The sequence below is a fragment of the Lissotriton helveticus genome, chromosome 7 (genome assembly GCF_964261635.1).
Source record: "Lissotriton helveticus chromosome 7, aLisHel1.1, whole genome shotgun sequence".
NCBI lineage: Eukaryota > Metazoa > Chordata > Amphibia > Caudata > Salamandridae > Lissotriton > Lissotriton helveticus.
In genome coordinates, this window is record NC_136068.1 from 457,422,166 (window position 1) to 457,448,005 (window position 25,840).

General features: G+C 45.0%; 1 protein-coding gene and 1 long non-coding RNA gene across 4 annotated transcripts in view; both read right to left on the minus strand.

The window, feature by feature from the left end:
* LOC144766815 (uncharacterized) overlaps positions 1-25,840 on the minus strand; it is a 502,863-nt gene that overhangs the window by 352,818 nt on the left and 124,205 nt on the right. The window lies entirely within an intron of this gene.
* LOC144766814 (uncharacterized) lies at positions 7,385-21,420 on the minus strand. Its single transcript, XR_013597939.1, has 4 exons — positions 20,774-21,420; positions 15,983-18,049; positions 11,605-12,104; positions 7,385-9,198 (listed from the first exon to the last, which is right to left on the minus strand). It is a non-coding gene; the product is annotated as an uncharacterized LOC144766814 (long non-coding RNA).

Here is a 25,840-nt window from a genome sequence, read left to right on the forward strand (position 1 = left end):
AGCTCCTTTTGCTTTTTCTAAAAGAGGGGGCTTTGCTAAGGAAAATAAGCCATTTGTTAAGAAAACTCAAATTGTTTGCTATAGGTGTGGTGGTACTGACCATGTTGGAAGTTACAAGGGATGTCCCGCTTGGAATAAAATATGTATCAAATGTAAAAAATCCGGTCATTTTAACAAAATGTGCAGATCCTTCCAAAAGGTAAATTTGGTGTCGTTTGAGGATAGCGAAGTGGATCAGGAACAAGTTTCAGAAATAAATAGTTTGTTGTGTGTTAGCGACACCAAGTGCAAGGGTTTTCCCAGTGATACAATTCTGGTTAATGGGAAGGAAATTTCTATGTTGATTGACTCTTGTGCTTGGTAGAGCATTATTGGCAGGAATATTTTTGATAAGTTTTGGAATACCACAAAACTTTTTCCTCCTGACATACAACCGGGTGGTTACTCGGGTTATAAAATTAATCTTGACGGATTCAGGTGGGCCGACCTTAAATTTAAAGACAGAACAACTAGGGGAAAGGTCTATGTTGCAACCAAAGGAGCATCAATTCTGGGTTGGCCTCACCAGCAAGAAATGGGCATCAAACTTGATCCCAATGCTGCCCCTCCGGTCTACATTGTTTCTCATGAGAATGATGAGTTTGTTTGTAAAATAAGAACTAAATTCCCTTTAATTTTCACTGATAATTTGGGTGAGTTTGTTAATTTCAAGCACAAGATTGTCCTTAAGGAGGGTGCTGTTCCTGTACGACATAGAGTTAGGAATGTACCTTTAGCGTATCGCAAAAAATTGAAATCAATTTTATCTGATTTAGTATCTAAGAAAATAATTGAACCTGTAGAGTCTTCCCCTTGGGTTTTGCCAGTAGTTTTGTCGCTTAAAGGCAATCTTCGTTTATGTGTCGACCTCCGCAGTTTAAATAAGGAAATTTGGATTGATAGGCACCCTTTGCCTCACATTCACGAACTAATTTCTACACTTTCTGGGGCTTGTGTATTCTTGACAATAGATCTAGCCAGTGCCTATCACCAAGTCCTTTTACATGATGAATCCAAATTTCTTACTACCGTTATTACACCTGAGGGCATGTTTCAGTATCGCCGCATGCCATTCGGTTTAGCTGGTGCAGCATCTGTTTTTCAGAGACTCATGTAGGAAGTTCTAGAGGGCTGTGATGGTGCTATTGCTTTCCAAGATGATATCCTGATTTTTGGGAAAGACTTTGAACATCATGATAAGAATTTAGAGAAGGTTCTACAACGCGTCCAAGAAAAAGGGTTATCTCTGAAGTTCTCTAAATGTAAATTCAGACGTGATAAGGTGCAATATCTGGGACATGAAATTTCATCACAGGGTATTAAGCCTAAATTCAACCACATAAAGAGTATTTCTAATGCTCCTGCTCCACTTACTAAGGAGCAACTTGTATCATTTTTAGGCTTCACAGAATTTTATAGCAAATTTGTGCAAGACTACTCCTCTAAGGTTCATCCTTTGAGATCTTTATTAAGGAAAAATGTAAAGTTTGTGTGGAACAATGAGCAACAACTTGCTTTTGATTCACTCAAGAAGGAGATTGTCAAGGCCCCGTCCTTGAGACCCTTTGAGGTCGGCAAAGATTGTATTGTGTCAGTGGACGCCAGCAATGTCGGTTTAGGGTCTGTGCTGATGCAGAGGAATTCAGGAGATGAATATGTAGTTTCCTATGCATCAAGAACTCTACGGGGTGCTGAATATAATTATTCCACCATCGAAAAGGAATTGCTGGCGTGTACTTGGGCCGTTCAACACTTTCGGCAATTTTTGTGGGTTACCAAATTTCGCTTGAGAACGGATCATAAACCTTTAATCAATATGTTAGCTGCTGGTGGGGGGAGAACTTTGACTGCTCGTTTGGCTGCAAAATTGCAAGAGTTTCAGTGCGAAGTTGAATATGTTCCCGGACGTTTTAATGTGCATGCTGATTGTATGTCTCGTTTGCCGTTGTCAGATTCCTTTGATGTTTCTTTCATTGGTTCCGATACGGATGTAGGGTTTTCTATTGAAGATGTTAATAGTGAAGCTTCCAAAGCTCGTTCTATGGTCATTTCTGAAACCGAATGGAAAACAGCCATGTGTGATGACAGTATCTTGTCTGATATTGTGAAGTTTATGCAATTGGGCTGGCCTGAAGAACGTAAGTTATCTGGTGATTTGTCTACTTTTTGGAAAGTAAGAGATTAATTGATGTTTGATCAAGGGTTTTTGACTCGTGGTGACAAAATAGTTCCTCCATTTAAACTGAGAGAGAAAATTGTCTCTATGGCTCATGAGGGACATTTGGGTATGTCTAGCACCAAAAGGCGCATTAGGGAATTCTATTGGTGGCCTGGTGTTGATGGCATGGTTGACAAATGGGTCAGGTCATGTCCTCCTTGTTTCCTTAGTGACAAATCGGCAAAGCCTATGGTTGTGGGTGTTTCTCCTGTTGAATTTGTTTCTACTCCATGGAAAAAACTTGGGATTGATATCGTTGGTCCACTCAATTTATCTCCCAACAGGGATATTTTTGCTTTAGTGTTGATTGATTATTTCTCTAAATGGCCTGAGTTGAAGCTTGTGGATAAAATTGGGTCAGTGCAAGTTATTGAATTTTTGGATGAGGTTTTTTGTAGGGAGGGTATTCCCGCAGAAATTGTTTCTGACAATGGCCCTCAGTTTATCAGTAAAGAATTTGTTGCTTTTCTTGAGAAGTGTGGAGTAGTGCATAAGAGGGTATCTAATTATAACCCTCAAGCCAATGGTCAAATAGAACGCTTCAATAGAGTCATTAAAGAGTCTATTCAACTTGCAATTAGAAGTGGTTTAGATTGGAAAAAGTCTCTACATGCAACTTTGTTGTCGTATCGTACTTCTCCCAATTCAGTTACTGGCTTATCTCCGTTTGAGATGTTGCGTGGTAGGAAGCCAGGTTCGAAATTGTTACCCTGGTGGATTAAAAGTAAAATCCCATATGTTTCTTTGTTTGACTCTTCAAAAGTTAGAAATAAAGTGGTGGCGTAACAAATATGCTCTTGAGGTAAACCTCAATTACTTACGACAGGAAGCAGAGTCAATCATGTTAACATCTCGTTGTTAACATCTCGCAAATATCCGACTGAAGATGTCAGTGAAAAGGTTTCTCTAAGCAAACAGGAAATCCATCTTTTTCACTTATCTTCTTAAGGTCAAGATGACTTGTAAAATTCCTGCCACGAAGAATTATTATTCAGGCAGCACTCCAAGCTCTTCAATGGGTTGTTGTACCAATCGTCACCAGTGTTACATTTTAAGTCCAAGGGACGATTTCTTTCACACAGGAAGCCTTTTAAAATAGTTGGAGAGAAGTTAAGGTTGTTCTAAAAAAAATAATCCTTGATAGTAGGTTCTCTTCAAGGCAAAATCCCAAACGTCGCCAAAATTGTGAAGTAATCACATGGAGATTGTTTGAATCCAAAGTAAGTTTACTGTAGGTAACAGCTTAGACATCCACAGTCCACAGAAGCGACTCTCTCTCTGCCCAACTCCCACATATGGAATGTAGCCAGACAGAGGAAACATAACAAGACTAGAAAACATTCTAAATGGGAATACTACACATATGTCTTAGCTGTCCCTGCTCAGTCTTCTATGTTTGGCACCTCATGTTTGAGGTGCTGCTGCTGAAATATACTGTTTATTTATAATGTCGTTGCAGCTCTTGGCAACTACTTCGCACTACACTAAATGCCTAAAACAAAATAAATAGACAAACAGTGAAATAGCGGATTATGAATGACTATGGGAATATGTACACTTCGTGCACAAGAGGATGCCCTCGCGGAATAGGTAAATGCACACATTGTGACTGACACCAGTAAACAGACCCCCTCACTTACCAAAGAAAGAAATACAGTGAGCACAAGTGAGATACATTTCATTAGCGAAGAGCACTACTGTGACCCTGGGACAGGACTCCCTCAGAGTGCTGGGTCCAGGAGTGAGTTAAATGAGAACAAGAGCAACCCTAATGTCCATGTGAACATGGGTATCAAGAGAAATGAGTATTCACATGGAACTCATTTGAAAAAAGATTTGCAGTGTCACAGACTTTTTTTGTGGACTTAATCTACGTAAGCATTTCAATTAAAACATTTTAAGACATAAATTATCTTGTTTGGATTAAATCAATATGAACATTATTTAAAAAAGAGAGAAAGTCAGTATCCTGTGTTTTACTTTGATTCAGCCGGATTAAGTTTTTTATTTTTCTTATAAAAACTGTTGTGCAATCTCATACATTTGTCAAAGATGTGAGTCAGCGGCAGTTCCTCCATGAGTGGAGGAGGAGCACCAACCTTCTGCGCACACAGCTGCAGAAAGCTTTTCGGCTTTCTGCTGAACGGAGACAGCAGGGCAGGGCCAGTGCAACAATGGGTTGTGTGATGTTACAACGCATTCTGTTGCAATGCATGCCTTTACCACGCATGCGTTACAACACGAATGCCATTACCACACTTAACCTTTACCACGAATATTCCTTTACCACGCATACATTTACAATGATTTTCGTTGTAAATTCATCCATGGTAAGGGCATATTCTTGCTAAAGGTTATCTCAGTCCCCTTGTCCTTTTTAATTTTTAACATGGAGTGCCCACACAAGCTCTGCGTTGTGACCGGTTACCAACTGTCCATGTTGAAGCTTTATTGTAACGCGCTCTAAGTGACGTGGTTTGCATTTTTTCAGCACACTACTGTAAAACGCCTATAGTCACAAGACTGCGGCAGGTAGTGATGGCCACACCGGATGGCTTGCAGGCAAGACACGCTTCATAAAGTTGCAGAGCAGCATGCAAGAGGTGAAAACGTCACAGAAGAACACAGTGCTAATGCAGACATGTTCAACACGTGGGGAATCCGATATGGACGTAAGAAACTGCACGCGATGATCACAGAGAACAAAGGAAGGCGCGTGCGTTCCATGACTCGAGACACTTCTAATTGTAAATTCACAGAGACAATATGCAGGCACTTTCCACGTTGTGCCCACATCTGTAAATAAAAACCTTGCGCATTTAAAACATGTTGCATTTTTTTGGTGGGCGAACCCCCCCAAGCCCCCTTTTCTTCTCGCACGCATTTTAGCCTTCACAACACATGCCTTTACTACTTATCTCGTAGTAAAGGTATGCGTGGTAAAGGCTATTCGTGTTAATCACGCATGCGTTGTAATGCATGCGTGGTTAAGGTTATGCGTGGAAACGACCGTGTTGTAGTGGTGGTTTCCCGCATCACTGCTGCTAATAATTGGCTGCAATGATGAGTGGCCCCTTCAGTATGAATTACGCATGTCGGTTTGGCCGGCTACCTTGCTACGGCCAAACCGATGTGCGCAATTCAACCTCTCCTAGACAGCTGGGTTGGAGAGCAGGCACAGCCCTTGAATGGTTTTCAGCATGCTGGAGCAGCTTGCTCTAGCCAATCCAGACACTTCTCTGGTGCAGTATGAGAGCAGTGTCTGGATTAGAGAAGGAGTGACCTGGATTGGATAAGGAGCGCTGAAGCAGCTTGCTCGAGCCATTCCAGACACTTCTTTCAGGCAGAATGAGAGAAGTTTTCTTCAATTTACTCGGAGCCAAGGGGGAAAGGGAAAGGCCGCCCCCCCACTCAAAACATTATAAACAACATGGGGCCTCACCCGACAGACATTTATTCACATTAAAAGTGACAAAGCCAGGTTTTTCAATATTCTTCTCAATTCCCTTGAGTGTGTGCAATCCAACTACTCTTGTTTATCACAGGATAAACAAGAGTAGTTGGATATATTGGAATATTGAAAACCCTGGCTTTGTCACTTTTAATAGGATTAAGTGTCTATCGGGTGAGGCCCCATGTTGTTTATAAAGAATGAGAGAAGTGCCTGGATTGGATAAGGAGCTGTTAGACCTTGCACTGGAGGAGTCTGGAGCCAGCCAGAGGACGTGCTGCAGGCTAAGAAGGTAAGTGAAACTAATTTTTCATTTTTAAATGTAAATGTTTATTTGTATGTTGTTTCATTTAAGTCAACCTACCATTTTTGTGGGTCACAAACCGCCACTGATGTGAGAGATAAAAGTTTTTTTTTAAAGAAGAAAAATAGGACTGAATAAACCCCAAGTGGAAGAAAACCAATACTGAACCAGAAGGAATGATGTGAACATATGTGGTATAATTGTTATGCCTTTCAGAAGACAGCCAATTCGATTTATTACAATAGAAATCAAAGACTTTTATCAATGTGCCGTTATGTAAAATTGCAGTCTGTCTTTATATGTGTCTCAACAGCGTGTTGACCCTCATTCCAATATTAGGGTCTCATCAGGACTGTAATAACCTGGGGTCTAAGGAAATACAAGGGATTAGATGGCGGAATAGTGAAATGTATTGACGAAACAGGTGGGAACGTTTTAAACAAGCATTGGCATAGCCAATAGGTCTCGCTTTTGTGACCTTATTAGTATTTGGTTTTGCAGCACATTACCCTTTGTGCAAAAACATCAGCTGTTACATGGCTAAACCGTGTACCTTATAAGTGTTTAGCCATGCAACAGTTGATGTTGTTGCACCAACGAAATTGTGCTGCATAACTAAATACTTAGGTGTGAAAGGCATTGGTCGTGCAGGGGAGAGGGCTGGGACGAGAACGGGGGCTAGGCAGACCCAGCCGTGAAGAAGGGGCGACGCGAGAAGGTCTTGTTGCAGAATGTGAAGAAGGGACTGGTGGACGGGAAGCGAGGAGGGAAGGGCGTGTGCTCAGTGTAAGGGAGAGGGCTGGGGGTGGCCACTGAGGGAGCAGTGCAGGGGATGGTGCTAAGTATGGGCGAAATTTGCGAATTCGCGGTCCGTGAAATCGCGCTAAAGCGAATTTGCGATCCGCAGAATTCGCAAATTCGTGCGAATTTGCGAATTTCTTTTTTTTTGCGTGTTCGCGCGCTTTTTTGCTTATTCGCGGACCGCTTGCAGCGCCCCGACTGTGAGGTTGCCCATGCGGTCGTACATGGGCGCGGCCATCTTGTGCGCGTTGCGTATTTCCGTTTCCGGGCGCTATTGGCAATGTCGCGTTGTGTGCGGCCTGCTATTACGAGTTCGCGCGTGTTTCTGCGTACTCGCGGGGGGAAAATTGCGTGAACTTACCCACGCGGTCCTCAATGGGCGCGGCCATCTTTTTTTCATTCATTGCTATGGTTCTGTGCATGCTTTCTAATCCTCCATTCATCTGTGCAATCCTTTGTTTCTCTGGACTTTTTTTAAATCTTTTCTACTCTATATCTATCCCTCTTTTTTTCTAGATCTATATTTTGGGTTTTTTTCAGCTTTTCGTTACTTTTAAAGCTACATTTTTAAACTTTTTTTTTCTTTACTTTTTCCCTATTCTTTCCTTTTTTTTTCTTTCTGCTGTACAGGACCATGGCAAAGGGAGCCGGGAAGGAGAAGGGGAAGGGGAAGGGTCACGCACCCCGTACCCGGCTCCCTTGCAGGCGGTTGCGAGGGGAGGAAGTGATGGCCAGGGAGACATTCAGCGCGGTGGAGGTGGCCGCAGTGATCTTTTATGTGCAGCGCCACCTCCCCAAGACCGTGGCAGCAGGGGGCAGGATCGCGGCAGGGTATGGCCTCTGGGAGCGTCGCCAGCTGTGGGAAAAGGTGTGCCGGGCCATGCGGAGGGAGTCAGGGGTCCGGCGCACCTACCAGCATGCGACGCACCGGTGGTCGGACCTCCTTGACCGCGAGCAGAACCTGCTCCACCTGCTCGGTGTGGAGATCCCTGGCCTTGGTGAGTAGCTATTTAATAACTACTTTGTTTTCTTCTGCTCTGTGTTATATTGCTAATATATGTTTTTCCCGAAGAGCAAGAATGCTGCCAATTCGATTACATTGCAGGTAAATTAACGTTTAAATAGCTTCTGTGATTGCAGGTGCTCGCCTGCTCAGTGGCGTTGCTACTATGCTTACTTGTTTGCAACTTTGTGCTCATTTGGCCTGAATATGTATGAGTGTAGTACTTTACAGAACTGCGTAATGTTAGAGAGACTAGAGACTCAAGTCTAGTCCTTCCTTTGTACTCCTGCTGCCACTAAGAAGAAGAGATAGTGATGGATTGATAGGTTCAGGTTGAGTATATTATGACTTGTTATTAGTAGTAGTAGTAGGACATTTTTTAGTGCTCTGCAATCATGATGACGGACTGTGTCTGTCACGTCGCGTGCTGCTGAGTGCTGGCAGTTGTAGTAGAACCTTTTTGTTCTTGGTTTAGTTAGTGATTTACATAACTTTCCAAGTAGACGGTCTGCGAATCCAGCAACACTGTACTAGTATCCTCCTAGTTGACCAGATCAGATAGGTCAATACATGTAGTGCAATTGTTGCTAATTTGTTTCCCCAAGATAATTTAGGATTGTGGTCAAAGAATCAAATATTTCCAAGAAACAATCATCCATGTTTGTGTTTATTTCATGATCATCAGCACCTCCCAGGGGCAAGACGACAGCACCACCCCAGACTCCGGCAGAACAGAGTGGGCAGGAGGAACGGTCCACTGCAGGCTCTTCTGCTGGCCCCAGTAAGTAGTTCTGTTGTTAATATAATTATACTTCCCTAACTCTATTTTTTACAAAATAGTCTTAGATCTCCTTGTACACTGTTTCTACATTCTTATCCTGCCTCTCTACCATCACTCTCTGTGCTAGTACTATTTACTATTATTTCTGAGTCGGTCTGTGTAGGTAGCTAAGCTTGCCTAGTCGGCAAACGGTGTTAAACAAAACTCTGATCCAGCATCAGCTCTAGGGGCACTCAGTGCAGTCCTCTGGGTTGCCCTTGCTGTCTATTCCAGTCTTCTTAATGTTAGTGCTTTGACAATTTCCAACAACAAAATATCAATGTCCACCAAGAATATGCTAGTAGTTGTCTTTTTGATTTGATAGTAGCACATACCATACCGCTAGTGTTTCAGGGACTATTCTGCACATACAGAAGTATGGACAAGAGAAATAGGACATTGTTGATGATAGGTGCAGTTCAACTTTCCACATACCTCTGTCAGAAGTAACTGTGCGGGACTCGGGAGCCCTCACCTTGTTGGAACTTCAAGTCCTCCTGGTGGTGATGAGGAGTAGTTGGTTCTGTCTGTAATTATAAAAATGTTGCACGTTAAACAGACCCTCCAGGATATCGCGATTTCGCGATATCGCGATTTGCCGCGAAATCGGCACTTTCGTAAAAATGCCGCGATTTTTACAAAAATGCCCGCGAAATCGGCACTTTTGTAGAAATCGCGGTATTTTTACAAACACAACTGAATTTATGTACTTTTGATTAAGTGTCACTCGGTGTCACGCTCTAAAGACACGGAAATGTCCCACATATGCACACAGAAAAACATGGGACTGTCACACATAAGAACAATAAAAACTTGCCAGCACCGAACTGGATGAATATGATTGCCTTGTTTACTGTCAGAAACACGTCCTTTTTTGGATAAGTACAAGAGTTACATTAAGCCCCCCAATAAAGGCAACGTAATGGTAACGTAATAGCTGTTCTTTGAACGTCCTTCCTTCGTTTGCATCGCCGACGATACTAAACTAAAGAGTAAGTGAGCCTGGTACGTGACAAACCTGCGCCATCTACTGGCTAAACTGAAACTTGCACACCCTGTGCGTTAGCTGCCTCGAACTCGCATGATGCAAACATTTGCAATTTGCAGCAAAACTAAATAGGGAAACCGCCTTGGACCGGGCCTGACTTAATCTTTTTGGGACCATAATAGTGTTATTTGCTAGCAGTGGGTGGTGCGAGCTGCAGTGGCCTCCTGTTCAGGGCCCTGGCACTTATTATTTAACAAATTAAGCACTGCTATGCATGTTATATTTTTCTTCACCATGGGTAAAATCATTTTCCATTGGGGTACGAACCCCTTCCTCAATGCCGCACCATTTCTGGGTTTCTTCTCGTACACTGCCCTCCCATAATATGGTTTGACCTCTCTCCTCGACAGGAGTAAATATTTAACTCTTTTGCGTAATGAGCCCTAGAAACACCTTTGAACACCACTAACAGGTGTGCTTGTGGGTGTGCACAAACTTCCCTGCCAAATGCCCTTTCAATGACATTACTTATATGAAAAAGTATTTGTGAGTTCTTTTTTTTACTTGTGTATACCATCTTCTGAGAAATTACATTTCGATTTAAATTTAAAATAAAATTTAGGACGCACTGACTTGTGAGTCGGGCACAAGAGAATTATCCGAAAGGAAATATTTTTCTGGCATTTTCCATATCAGCTTTAGAAAAACTACTTCGTAGTAATACCAACTGCTATTTTCTTTTTGAAATTTCATTTACTCTGAAAGTTTTCCACACCAGTTTACCCATCCGCGGCCCATCTGCGTTACCTTTATTTTGATCAACGTTGACAACTGTCGCTGCATTGTCCCCCAGGCTTGTTCTGGATTTCCTCTGTTCTAGCATCCACTCCACTGTGATTTGAGTAACAACAAAATGTAAAGCCAGTGAAGATTTCAGAGCAGACGGAAGTTAAAAGTGACCACCCTTCTTCCCCACAGAAGAGCAGAGGCCCATCTCCACCCACAACTCCCCCCTACTCACTTATTGAACACTACATTCTCAACGGGTCATCAGCTCATCTGTGGCTCCGATTATTACGTCGACCAAGAACAAGAAAAATAGTTTGCTGACACTAAAGAAGCGTGACCCCTGACACATTTGCATTCTTTTAAGATTACCATGTAGCAGCTGACATGCTGTTTACGTCAGAGAATATTGTTTGCTTATTTAAATAACCAATACATTATTCTTAGAGTGCTTTCCTACTATGGCAGATCAACCTTTAAGTGTTTGTCGCTCCTAGAAAATGTAGTACCTGACAGCAAATTCTAAAATCGAATTCCACTTGTAAAATTAGCTAAAGATGACACCCAAGCTGCATAAATTGTAGGTAATTGGATTCTGTGACAAAATCCACTTCCACTAGAAATCAGAGTTTGGAGAGACTGGGCAGGCAACCAAAGTACGAGGTGTGACAGGGGGAAATATGAAACTAGTAACAAAAGGAGACTCAAACTCTTGTGTATTCTGCATTTGAAAGCACCACGTTCTAACAAGAAGCCATGCAGACAGTACATATCTTACACATTTATCACATAAGTGTGTCATACACTGCAAACTAGATACAGAATGGTTGAAGGTTTTGGGCACAGCTGCTGCATTAGGGAGGCGCTGACACCGCGCTATAAAGCGCCGCCTTGCCCCACGCAACGTGGGACGCCTGTAATGCTGTTTTGCTTCCATGGGCTGCTGACTGGCAGTCTTTTGCTTTTCAAGGGAAACAAAATGTCTACATTGTAAATAAACCAAATATACATAGCTTCATGTTGTTAAATAACTAAAAACGCTAAGATATCTGTGTTTGTTGTAGGAAAAATGGCCAAATAAAATGCCGCAAAATTGCCGCTAAATTTCCATATTTGTGCCGCTAAATTTCCATTTTTGTGCCGCTAAATTTGCTAATCTATGCCGCTATATCCTGGGGGGTCTGGTTAAAGAGCAAGCATTAATCAGTTGTGCCAAAAAGAGTTGCATGTTATGGCTAAGCATGTAAGTTAACACCCTCCCCAAAACCGTGACTTCTTTTCACTCCCAATAATTAAAAATTGTTTAACATTTTCTCTTCCATTACGAGACGAAGTAGGGGGTGGTGTATGGTATCTAAAAATATGACATGTTTTTTCTAGGCGTCACAACATCTGATGCAGCACTTGCCACCACCTGTGCCGGGGCCAGCAGCGCGGAGGGGTCCACTCAAGCGGCGGCGCCACCAGGAGCTGAGGGGGATGGCTCAGCAGCGGCGGACGGTGGTAAGTTATTATTAGACTCCTTACTTATTGACATTTCAGAGTAGGCTCGCAAAGGAGTGTATGATGTACTGTACAGTAGAAAGTACACTACTACAAGTACACTGTACTGTTAAGAACAGTTACTGATTTAGAATTACATTTTTCTTTAGCCAATCACGGAGAAGACAGTCACCCTTGACTTAGCAATAGCACTGATTAGTGTGCTGTTTACCCCTGAGGCGAAAAGCCGGGGGCCGTAAAGCTTGCAGAGTTCGTTTTTTTAATATACTGTGTTGTTTTAAATTGCGGCGCCACACGCTTTTATAAATTGAAGCTTTTTTAAAATTGTGTATTTGAGACTGTTGGTGGATTTTAGATTACTTGAAATCTTACCTCAACGACGCCCACTTCGTCCAAGCTACTCCCTGACCCCTACTCCCTGCACAGCCGATTAGGGGCTGGTGCGAGAGAGGGTTTGGACGCCATCTTGGGGGTACGGAGGGGTAGTGCTCAAGCTGCTGGCTACCTCCCGCCCTCTCTGAGCATTTAAACCGCGTTGAAACGCGGGCGTGCAGATTAGTGTGCTGTTTACCCCTGAGGCGAAATGCCGGGGGCCGTAAAGCTTGCAGAGTTCGTTTTTTTAATATACTGTGTTGTTTTGAATTGTGGCGCCATGCGCTTTTATAAATTGAAGCTTTTTTTAAATTGTGTATTTGAGACTGTTGGTGGATTTTAGATTACTTGAAATCTTACCTCAACGACGCCCACTTCGTCCAAGCTACTCCCTGCACAGCCGATTAGGGGCTGGTGCGAGAGAGGGGTGGACGCCATCTTGGGGGTACGGAGGGGTAGCGCTCTAGCTGCTGGCTACCTCCCACCCTCTCTTCTTCGCCTATAAAATGATTGCCACTTCTCGGCGGCGCAGCGGGCGGGCGCAGCGGGCGGGCGCAGCGGGCGCGCCGGCATCGCCAAGTCATCGCCTCTCGCCTGTCCCCCTGGCCAAAGTTTACAGAAAATTCGATACTATGATAAGGAGTCGTTGCTTGCACTGAATCCTGGCCGGACCTGTGATGAGCTACCGGGCTATCTTGGACAGACTTGCTTACAATGTAAGTCTTGTGACTTCTCTGCACCTAGACCATGTCTGCCTGGTCACAGGTTAGGTTCGCCTAAACAAACTCTTCTCACCGTCCTCCAACTGAATGTTAGATCCCTTGTAAAACATTACTTAGAGGTTCACACACTCATCCTCGACGAATCCCCTGATGTTCTCTTTCTATGTGAAACGTGGCTTCGCGATGACATAGCCAGCTTACCGAACCTTACGCTGCCAGATGGCTATCTGATTAGGACTCTAAACAGAGATGCTAGGGGTGGCGGTATAGCGGTTATTTTTAAAAATCAATATGCTTGCTCCTTTATCAAAGAAGAAATTTGGGGCTGTGAAGGTGCCCGATTTAAGATCACTATAGACCCACATTTTGTACTGTCAGGGCTCTACATTTATCAACCCCCTGGACCTGCCTCTAAGTTCATTGAATCTCTTCTTGAGGTGGCCAGTTCTTTGGTTGTGGGCTCAGCTAACTTCACAATTTTGGGTGATCTCAATCTCCATTTTGATCTGACGTGTGACTCCGTTATTAAAAATCTTCTGGCGGATCTAGCGGCCTTACAACTAAATTCCATAATTCAGACCGCCACGCACTTGGCAGGACATGTTCTTGATCCTGTGTTCACCAACATCCCGGAGGTTAGGACGTATGCACCCAAACCCATGGGATGGACAGATCACTATTTAATCAAGGTCACCATGATGGTCATGGAATCATTCATTAAGGATGAGCCGACCCAGCTCTTCAAGAGACCCTGGCACAAACTTAAATCCAAAGACCTCCACACTACCTTAGGAGTGTTTCATTGTGAGGACAATTTGGACCCCGATACGGCATACATTGCCTTCCATGTCTGGGTTACCAGGGGATTAGATACCCTTATCCCAGCCAAATGGACCAAGGGGCGTAGATCCCCCTCCAACCCATGGTACAATGACAACTTGAGAACCATGAAGAAAGATTGTAAAAAGGCTGAGCGAGTCTGGAGAAGGGACTACAAAGACAGCGATAAGGTATTGTACCTGGCCAAACAAAAACTTTATCACAAAGGAATATGTTCCATGTGTGCCTCTTTTTACGCAGATCAAATTACCTCCAGCCCTAATCCCACCAAATTTATTTTTAAACTGGTACAAGAACTCCAGAGTAGCAGAACCCCTGTCTCCAGCATCACCTCCGCACAGCAGTGTGAGGACCTTGCCACCTTCTTTGTTGAAAAAGTGCACAAAATATACAGGTCTTTCCCGCAGTACTCTGCGGATCTTCACAACCCCACTAATTCCAACACTGGTGGCATCACGTTGGCGTTCATACCAGCAATTACGTTTGATGACCTGACTAAACTCTGCAGGAAAGTCAAGTCTGGATCTCCAGCAGATCCTATGCGGCCGGCACAATTTACTGAGTCACTGGCGCATTTCTTGCGACCTCTGGCCTCTATACTCAATCTGTCCTTCTTTTCAGCTAGTGTCCCTACTGCCTGGAAACAGGCATGGGTCTCCCCTATCATTAAGAAGCCTACCCTGGATCCTTCCAAACCAGAAAACTTCAGGCCTATATCCCTGCTCCCATGGGTGTCCAAACTTGCGGAGGCCCACGTAAACAATGTGTTGTCCCAATACATGCACCAAAACAACATCCTGGACCCATCACAAAATGGGTTCAGGCCTGGCCACAGTATCGAGTCTGCCCTACTGTCCACGACCGAACATCTCCGGACGATTCTTGATGCCGGTCAGAGTGCTGCGCTGATCCTGTTAGATCTCGGCGCAGCCTTTGATACTGTATCACATGACATTCTGTTATGTCGTCTGGCGACAGTGGGGATTACCGGTCCTGCCCTGGAATGGTTCCGTTCATTCTTAAAGGACAGATCCTTCCGGGTGTCAGCTCCCCCGTATCTCTCTCAGCCCCATTCCATCGGCCAGGGAGTCCCCCAGGGCTCCGCACTTAGCCCATCCCTTTTCAATCTCTACGCACAGCCACTTGCGGTAGTGGCTAAAGAGTGGGACCTTACGCTGGTATCATATGCAGATGATACTCAGCTGGTCATCACTCTTACCGAGGGGCCATCTACATCGGCCTCGAGATTCAGGGATGGATTGGCTGCAGTAGCCCAGTGGATGATGGACAACTGCCTGCAGCTTAATGCAGGCAAAACGGAGGTGCTGCTTGTCGGGAAGAATACCGACTATTGGAATGAGCACTGGTGGCCATCTTCTTTGGGCACCATCCCACCATCTAAATCATTGGTAAAAGACTTGGGAGTCTGGATGGACTCCTCGCTCAGTTTTCAGACCCACACTAAAAGAGTGGCAGCTACATGTGTGGGCCTACTGAGGAGTCTCAATCCAATACTAACGTTTTTTTACTCCAAAGTTCGGCAGCTCATTGTACATGCCACAATCCTCTCTCGCCTGGATTATGCTAGTGTTCTTCTTCTGGGTGCTAACAAAGTCGAGATTGCGCGACTCCAACGAGTTCAGAACTCGGCAGCAAGAACTCTGGTGGGTCTTCCTCGCAGATGCTCTGCCAGAGCCACTATCAGAAAGCTGCATTGGCTTCCTATTGAATCTCGCATTCAGTTTAAAACTCTTACCCTGGCATTCAAGATTCTTAAATCCAGCTGCCCTAAACTCTTATGCCCGCTTCTGACACCATATGTGCCTCAGCGCAGTCTGCGCTCATTGGGTCAACACCTAGTGATCGTACCTCGCACGAAACTCTGTCACATTGGCGGCCGTTCCTTTAGGGTGCTGGGAGCTAAGCTCTGGAACTCATTGCCATTGAACATTCGCTCTATGGAGAACCTGTTTGCTTTCCGGAAAGCCGGTAAGACCCATCTGTTCCCTCCCCCTTAGGATCGCCGTTCCAGCTCTTTCACCTCTATCAGTACTGCACTTGCTGATCTCTAGCGCCGGGACGCCTCTTTGCTGGGGCAGCTGTCGCGCTCAAACAAACCAGTAACATAACATAACATTAGCGGTGGTAGTTCTCGAGTAAGCAATGGCCCCCTCTATTTGACTTCAAATCAGCTGGGAAACTTTTATCGTGAAGCCAAGTCATATCAGATGAACTTGAGGGATGTGATGAACGAAAAGGGAAAGAACTTAGGGTCAATGGAAGGACTAGCGAGTCGTAACATTTATGACTAAAGAATGATACGTGTTTTTGAATGCAGGCAGAGGTGGCTGATAGGAAGGAATCAGATGCATGGCTGCTTGAAGCAAGGATGGTTGGAGGAGAAAGAAAAAATGACTGCCTGTGTGGGTCAATCAGAAAATTCATGTGTGGTGTGCATTGCAATATATCATTTGGGTGAAACTCAAATGCAAGTCAAGAAGACGATGGTTTACTAAATAAAATGAAAAGGGTGTTATTTGGTTGTTGAGAAAAAGTAAAGTTGTTACAGTTGAGACATTAAGAAAAATGATAGACGTTTACTTTGGAAGCCTGGATGGTATCTTCTTCCTCATACATAGCAGAGGTGTATGTAGAGCAGCGCTCAGTGCATGAAGAGTGTTACTTTGTTCGAACAGCATGTCCGTGCCAGAGTAGCAAAGCAGAGGAAATCCAAATACTACAAGTTGTGATTGTTCTGAAACTCTCCCTTGCCTAAAGTAACAGTACAGTAGTTTACTTTGCAAGCACAGCATATATTGTGTATGTATTGTATAGTTGACAATTATATCAAGTCATTCCCTTCCTCCGGCAATTATGGTTACCACACTCACTCCCTATGTTCATAATTTTCTTTCTGCTGTGTTAATCATGGGTGGACTATCGCTGTTGTTCACTCAATCTATCAGAATAAAGCACCTAAAGTCATGCATCACATACGCAAAGAGATCATGTGATCAGCTGGAGACATGATCAGAAATTAATCATCTTCATTTTCCTTTTGTAGTACTGAAGGTCCGGGGGGGGCAGTGCGAAATATAAATTACATTGAGCTGTAGCCCTTGATGTAACCGAGTATGGCCAGTGCAACCCTATACAAAAGTAAGAGCTTCCCATCCCCACCTGCATATACTGCTTAAAGTAATGCATGCAAGTCTGCGTCATCATGGCTTGTGTCTCTTTTTCTTGGGTGCAAGCTGACTGAGCTGGCATTATGCCGGCTACCACAAGTTCACGTACAAGTAATTAATTTTTTTCGCAAAAGTAGAGAAAAAAAGAAGAAAACAGGTGTACTCTCTATGTATTGAGTCCATAGTGCTGCCTGGTAGTAGAATTCCTGAAACTCCCACTGTTACTGGCCTACAAAGACGGCGGAAAGATACATCCCAAAATGTTATACTGTGCTTGCAAATTGCTATTGTTACTGTGAGACAACTTTCTGTTGAATTATTTTGTGTTATTGTTAAAGAGTATTGGTTACATTATTTTTCTTTCTTTCTTCATATAGATGCTCCCAAAAAGCTCACCAGAGGGGAGATGGCTGTCCGGGCCAGGGCCCAGAAGATGGAGGCTATTCGAGTGGAATATTGCCGGCTGTGGGCTCGGGAGAACGAGGAGGGAACATCACCAACCTCCTCCAGCACTGCTACCGTGTCCACCCAGCAGCCTCCATCCCACTGCCGGTCTCGGACAACCCCCCGCCGCCGCTCAGCTGCAAGACCATCAGCAGCTGGCCCCCTCAGAGCCTGGAAGGCACGCATGCGCCGCCTAAGCTTGAGAGTGGACTACCTGGAGCGCAAGGTGAACAACCTTGAAAAGCAGCTCCGGGACCTCCGCAAGGACCGCCTGCCCAAACACCGCCGGAAGTGACTGTGTCCCTTGCCCCTTTTTTAAAGACTGTTGGGGGGGGGGGGATCGGGAGTTGGGGATTATTTATTTTTGGACTACTTCAAATGGACAATTGTTTGGGTTAGGGAGGGGTGGGACTAGTTTATTTTTGTTAGGGGAAATACATTATTCATTTTACATACTTCAAAATAGTGTACGCTTTGATCTTCTTTTGTGGGGTGGTGGGGCGAGAGTTACGGCACGTTTGGTTTTCCTCAAAATTACCAGCATGAATTATCTAAAACGTCCAAAAATGCCTGTTGGACCTGGCCCTCTTGGCAGGGACATCCCTAAACTTTTTGCCTTCCTCCAATACTCTCTCTGACCTGTTTTTGTTGGTTTAATGACTCTGGGCACTTTTCCACTGCTGACCAGTGCTAAAGTGCATATGCTCTCCCTGTGCAAAATGTATCTGTGATTGATTTCCATGATTGGTTCCTTGGATATACTGTCAGTCCCCAGTAGAGTGCACCAGGAGTGCCAGGGCTTGTAAATGCCAATACTGCTAGTGGGCCTGCAGCGCTGGTTGCGCCACCCACAGAAGCAGCCTTTTAAAATGTGTCTAGGGTCTGCCATTGCGGGACCTGCGTGCAGTCTGGGACTGTCATGCTGGCTGGACAAGTGCACACACTTGCCAGCCTCTAAACCTTCCCTTAACTTCATATTAGTCACCCCTATGGTAGGCCCAAGGGCAGGGTGCATTGTAAGTGTAAGGTAGGACATGCTCTGATGAGTGTGGCATGTCCTAATAGTGAATTACAGCCAAATTAGTTTTTGACTATAGTAAGGCTACCTGTTCTCTTAGGCCAAATTGGGCTGCTGGAATTATTACACTCTATAATCCCAGCAGGCTCAGGGAACATGGTAGAAAATAAAGTTTAGTATGCCTGAACTCAGAATAATAAAATACTTCTTTTAGTAAAGTTTATTTTAATATCCTGTGTTTGCAAATGCTACTTTTAGAAAGTTAGCATTTTCTTGCCTAACCATTTCAGCCCGCCTCTGCTTGGATGTGTATCTGGCTGTCTGGGATATGTGAGTGACAGGACTGGGGGATGACAGGTGGTGAATGCAAGCATTACACCTTATTGGGAGGTGGGAGTGCCCCTGGACTCTGAATAGGGCTGTGCTCTGCCACCACAATGCTGGCTCCGCCCCCTGGGGAGCGACTGATGACTCAGCCGACACCTGGCCCAGGAGAGGCGAAGCACTGTCAACAAGGTACTCCTGGCTGCCCCTGTCCACACAATGCTGGCTCCACCTCCTGTGGAGCGTCTGATGTGCCTGCCCCTCACACTGAAAGCAGAAGCCAGAGTACACCCAACAAAGTGCTCAGAGACTGAATGAAGTTATGCAGAGGCCCCCCTGGCCTGTGAGAACAAAGAAAATGCTGTATAAAAGTAGGAGCCCTGCTCCTTGTAAATCAGAATCCTGTTTCCCACAAAGAACCTCTGCCCAACTAGAAGGAGAAGAAGACGCTGGAAGGAGAGGAAAAGACTTGCTGAAAAGACTTTGCTGATTTGTGCTAGAAACTTTCTCCAAGGGCTTGTCTGAGCTTGCCCCCTGACCTGAGCCACAGGACCATCTGGCTCAACCTGCTCTCTGCTCGTCTGCCGGTGAATTGCAAGGACTTCTGCCCCGCCGGAGCCGTGACCTTTGGTGCCCCCAGCCCCTCCTTGAGGCCGTGACCAAACCGTGTTTCCCCGTCCCCGCCGAGGAAGAGCCCCTATCCGTCGAGCCGCTCTCCCCCCGCAGAGGGAAATCGCCGTGTCACCTCGCCATCTGGAGGCTCGCTGCCGTGACCTTTGGTGCCCCCCGAGCCCCTCCTCGAGGCCGTGATCGAACTGTGTCTCCCCGTCCCCGCCGAGGGAGAGCCCCGCTCCGCCGAGCCGCTCTTCCCCTGCTGAGGGAGATCGCTGCATCACCGCGGTTGGAGGCTCGCTGGTGTGCCCCCCATGCTCCCGCCTGACGTCCACACCTGACCCCAAAGACCCAGAGACCAGACTCCGTGAAGCTCGGGAGCCCCGGACGCCGCCTCGCCCTTCTGTTAAAGAGCCGCTGTGCGCCCGCACCCGCCTTCACAAAGATTAACCCCAAGGTACGTCTCGTCCACACCGGGCTCGGGGCCCGCAACGTTTTATTTCCCCATTCGCCATCCGCTCCGTGTGGCCGTGAGTAAACTGTGAGCTTTGAGCTCTGTACGCTTCACATTGCCATAAGCGTTAAATCAGCGGTGCGCCTCGTAGATCTCACTGACTGCCTTGTACGCCCCGCATGTGAGGAAGTGAGCGGGGCGCGTCTGTGCTGAAGAGAGAACTGTGTGCCTTGTCAAACCTTAAGAAACTGCGCTGTACGCTCCATCTCCGGTGAAGAGACTCCTGCGCCTCGCTCCCGAGGCTTACAGCGGTACGCTTCACTCTTCTCTTGCCGAAGTGTACGTCACGTACGGGTGCTCACGCCCGATGCGTGAGCCTTGACAGGGTGTGCAGATTCCTCCCGTTCGGAGTGCACGGACGCGCTACGAAGCACCCAGCTGGCCTAAGACTGGCCTAAAGTACCTGGAAACCTTAAAAAGAGTATTTTTAAAAGGAACTAGAACATTGACAAGAGTAAAAGGAAGCAGCTATTATTTCAACAGAACACTTGCCTATTTATAACCTGGTGGCTTAAGAAAAGCGTTATTATTGGTCTTGTGATAAGTCTAACCTGCATATATATTTTTACATAAAGAGAACGTATTTTTATATAACTACAGACTGGTGTCCATTTGTGGGGGGATTGGTATTTTTACTGTGTATGTTATTTCAAATGCTTAACTAAGAAACGCCTGGAGAATAGCCTTGGCTGCTCTCGCCACGCACCTAGAGGGTGAGCAAGGGTAATTCTAAGGGGTCATCCTTCGCCCTGACTTAGAGGAGAGGGTCCCTGCTTGTCACAAGTGAATACTTGCGCCAACCAGAGACCCCCAATTCTAACAATGCCACTAACAGAGTTAGTGAATTCAATTGGCCTACTAGTACTTTACTTGTACTACTATCAGTCTCTACTCCGCATCCTAGCCCATCTTTCTACCTCCCCAAAATGCTTATCTTACCTGTGATTCGTGTTTGAGAACAGAGCTAGGCACAGCGCTGGCTGCATGGCAAATGGCGATTACACCATCCCGGACCGAAATTCCGTTGTTGTGGTGTTAGTAGTAGGAGTGGTACCACACTAGCAGTAGCAGCATATGAAAAACAAAGTAAAAAAATTAGACATTGAGTGGCCTGAGAGGAGTATTAGAAGGAACAATAGCCTAAGCAATGCTGAAGATAAGTATGGGGAAAAAAGAATTGCATGGATGATTATGGCTACAACAAGAACAGTGACACAGCAGCGTAACACAACAAGTCTTCTTGACATGTAGGAGGATGATGTTGACGATGGATCCAATCGATGGTGGGCATGAAATTTAGAATTTATTTTAAAATACTCATTGTTGCTTTTTTACCCAGAATTACAATATCCTAGGATTCATCTAGCTGCCTTAAAATTGAGTTGAGGAGGTTGCTTGCACCTTATCCTCCCCAGCAAGTGTGTGGAATTATTGTTGTAATTTGCTCACCCCTCAATGAAAACCACACAGCCCGGGGGAAGAGGGTTAGGGTTTAAAACTTGGATGGGAATGGGGTTTGTGGGTAAAGTTTTGTGGAGAGAGGAAAAAAAAACACAGCATGGACAAACAACAAATGAAGATAAACAAATCTTTGGATACGAAGCTATTCATAAATCTTTTAAGGGACATAAAGGAAGTGCATGCACTACTGCATGCATGAAGTTGTTTTCTAAATGGGTAGGTTTTTGTAAAGTAAGTAGTACTTTCTACAATGTACTATGAAGAAACAACAATGTGACAGTACAGGGCTGCAGTAATTATGTAATTTCACTTGCCTATCTACCCTCAGAGAGAAGAACCACTTCGTACATTAAATTAGTTTAAAAAATAGCAAAGAAAAAAGTATACAATGGCTGGAGGGATGAATTGAAGCAGAGAGTAAACAAATGCACAGTGTCACACTCACAGTAGTTCACAGCAACAACATTACTTAAAAAATAAGTTGAAATGAAGATGGATACTGTAACTGTATGTTGTTGTAGTTGTCCTGTTTAATTTGGGACGTTGCATGCATCCAGCATTCCTCTTTCCCGGTACTCCTCCATTCCATCTGACGCTCCGCCGATCAATGTTGGGGACCAGAAGACACCTTGTCCACTGACTGCCTGGCGGATGCTGAATTGCGGGTCGCTAAGCCTGAGGTCATCCTTTTTGTCATTGCACAGGGTAAAAGCCGGCCTGTAATTATTGATGGGAAAACAGGAAGTGATATTTAAACACCACGGAGAAAAAAATATAAGGTACGCTGTGTAGTGCAAAAATAACACTTTCAGTTTCAGAGTCGACAGTATTACAAAACATACAAGCATCATTTCGAAAGTGCATACTCAGAGTCTCCTTTTCAAGGATAAATAAGAGTGGGCAACATTTGCAGATCTTTCCCCTCAAGCTATGTGTAAAGTGGAAACAGCGATTTCAGAACCCTAACCCTAACTCTAACCCTAGGCCCTAACCCCCCTTTTTCACCATGGATTTTGTCAAAACCACTTGATTCGGATATTAGACCTTCCCAGCAATGCCCCAAGACCCACCAACCCATCCGCAAAAAAGCAGAACCCCCCCAAACAGGCAAAAAGCAAAAATGGAAAATCTCATACTTAGAATATTTTCGGCCTTCTTTCATTCTGTCCAAACGCGCTCTGCAGCTAGGCCATAACTCCCCTTTTCCACCATGGATTTCCTTAAAAACAAATGCAATCAAAATTAGACTGTGCCAGCAGTGCTCCCAGACCCCAAAACCCACCCCCAAACACCAGGAACCCCCCCAAACAGCACCCCAAAAACAGGCAAGTGAGCAAAAATGGAAAAACTTTTTCACCATGGATTGTCTCCAAAACACTTTTATCCGGTATTAGACCTTCCCAGCAATGCCCCCAGACCCGTCAACCCAGGCGAAAAAAAGTAGAAGACCCCCAAACAGGCAAAAAGCAAAAATACAAAAAGGGGCACTTAGAAATATTTAGGCCTCATTCCAAAATCACTCCATGCGCTCTGCAGCTAGGCCCTAACTCCCCTTTGCCACCATGGATTTTCTTCAAACCACTTGCAATCAAAACTATCCATACCCAGCGTTGCTCCAAGACCCCCCCAACCCCCCCCAAACACCAGGAACCCCCCCAAGCAGGCCACCGAAAACTCTGAAAAGTGAGCGAAAACTCTGAAAAGTGAAAAACTTTTTCACCATGGATTGTCTCCAAAACACTTTTATCCGGTATTAGACCTTCCCAGCAATGCCCCCAGACCCGTCAACCCAGGCAAAAAAAAGTAGAAGACCCCCAAACAGGCAAAAAGCAAAAAAACAAAAACAGGCACTTAGAAATATTTAGGCCTCATTCCAAAATCACTCCATGCGCGCTCTGCAGCTAGACCCTAACTCCCCTTTGCCACCATGGATTTTCTTCAAACCACTTGCAATCAAAACTATCCATACCCAGCGTTGCTCCAAGACCCCCCAACCCCCCCAAACACCAGGAACCCCCCCCAAACAGCCCCCCAAAAACAGGCAAGTGAGCAAAAGCCACTTGATTCCGATATTAGACCTTCCCAGCAATGTCCCCAGACCCGTCAAACCACCCGCAAAAAAGTAGAACCCCCCCCAAACAGGCAAAAAGCAAAAATGGAAAATCTCATACTTAGAATATTTTCGGCTTTCCTTCAATTCTGTCCAAACGTGCTCTGCAGCTAGGCCATAACTCCCCTTTTCCACCATGGATTTTCTTCAAACCACTTGCAATCAAAATTAGACCTTCCCAGCAGTGCTCCAAGACCCTCCGACCCAGCACCGCAAATCTAGAACACCCCCAAAGAAACCCCCAAAAACCTGCAATACTGGTATATTCAAAACATGGCAAATTGCGCTGTTCACAAAAAACAAACAGCAATTGGTTTCAACAGAGACAGACAGCCATTGCTGTCCACTGCATGCCATCTTTTCATTATTCATTACCTGTTCTACTTTTTGTCCGCATCTTCTTTGGAAAATGAGGGCCCACAGGGCAGCCTCTCCTGTCAATTTCAGAAGTAAGTCTGTCAACAATCAGCAAGCATGTAGTCAGTCAGTTATTTCAGTCCCACTTGAGGGGACTCGTCTACGAAGACAAAGTTTATTTTTTCTCCATAATCCATCCATCTGCCTTGAGGGAAATGGATAGGGGGAGTCTGGAGGAGGAGGATAGAGGAGCATGATTGAGTTGTGAACTTGTGAACATCAGGAATGCAGACTGCGGCACCTTCAAATCAATAAGGAAAATAAGATGAAGACAGTGGTGATGATGGACTTGTTGTGATTAGGTGATTAGAGTTTTGTTGTGGTAAAAGTTGCAAAACAAAGAAAGACACACAGGAATAAAAGTGAATAAGGACGAAAAAAAGGAAGTAATTTTCAGGCCTCCGTGTCAGGGAAGTAGAGCTCGTCCTCAAAGTCTATGAATTGAGACAGGAGTAGGTCAGGTGACTGAGAAGAACTTCCGTCGGCGTCACCTAAGTCGGTGTCCTCTTCTTCCTGCGTGCATTCACGTATTTTGTAATCGGGTGGTATGAAGTGCTGATTTATCTTGATTATTGTTAACCTCTCCACATTTTTGGGCGAGAGGCGGGTCCTTTTTGAAGTTACAATGGCACCAGCAGCACTGAAAACACGTTCAGAAGACATGCTAGCGAGTGGGCAAGACAAATAATTTAGAGCCAGGTTGGTGATCAGTCGCCATACAGCGCTTTTCCTATACCAATATACCAATGGGTTCTCATTATGACAGACCTCTGTTGGGTCATCTAGATAAGCCTGCACCACCGACTCAAGGTTCTCCAGGGTTGCTCCACTTTGCGTACCATCTGCGACCTTTGCAGCAGTGGACCGAGCAAACCCTTGCTGAGTTAGCCAATCCGCTTCCGGCAATATTTTTTTGGGGCCTGGCGCAGGTGAGGATGATGATACGATTGCTGGTGTCATAAACGGCTGTGAGGGAAAGTGACTCCCTTCGGCCACGGATTGAGAAGTGGAACTTGACGCCGGATGGCCTGCTGATTCAGTTGTACTTGTGCTGCCTCCTTGAAGGTTCTGCCGCTCTTTTTTGGAAACCGAGTGGCTGACAGAGCTAGCCAATATTTGTACTTTGAAACATCTGCTTCATCAAATGGAATGAATGCTTTGCTAGCCACTGCCTTTTTGTACCGTGGATCCAGAATAGTGGCACAAATGTAATGTTGTTCTGTATGTATGTTTTTAAGCCTTTCATTGCGAAGTAGGCGCCTTAATAACTTCTCCGCCAAATCATATGCTTCTCGCTTTTCACCATCCTCTCTGAACGTTGAAGACACGTCCTTCAGTTGGTGCTCTAGCATGCGCAACAATGGGATAGCTTTGCTCAAAGAACAGTCCTCCCTGCTGACTTCACGCGTGAAGATCTCAAAAGGACGAAGCATGTCTGTCAGGCTTGCAATTAGCTTCCTTTCCTCCAACTCTAGCCTCATCTCTTTCTGAGTAGAACCCAGTTTATAGACATAATCATTTATTACCTCCCACTGCTCAGATAGACGCTCAAGCATGTAAAAGGTTGAGTTCCAACATGTTGCCACCGTCTGGATTAGTCCTTTGACTGGCAGTTTACGTTCATGTTGAATGCTCCTCAGTTGCCTCCGGGCCTTAAAAGAATGGCTGAAATGTGTGCAGATTCTTCGGCAGATGGTCAGTAATTTGATGACTGGGTCTTCTTTTTTCAAGAATTCTTGCACCACGATGTTAATACTGTGCGCCAAACACGGCACTCTGAAATATTCACCATCAGTCATGGCCCTAACTATATTACTGCCATTATCCGTGGAAACATAACCAACTATGCGATATCTTGGATGCAGCCATTCATTGACCTTCCTGTTAAACTCCTCCAAAAGGTTA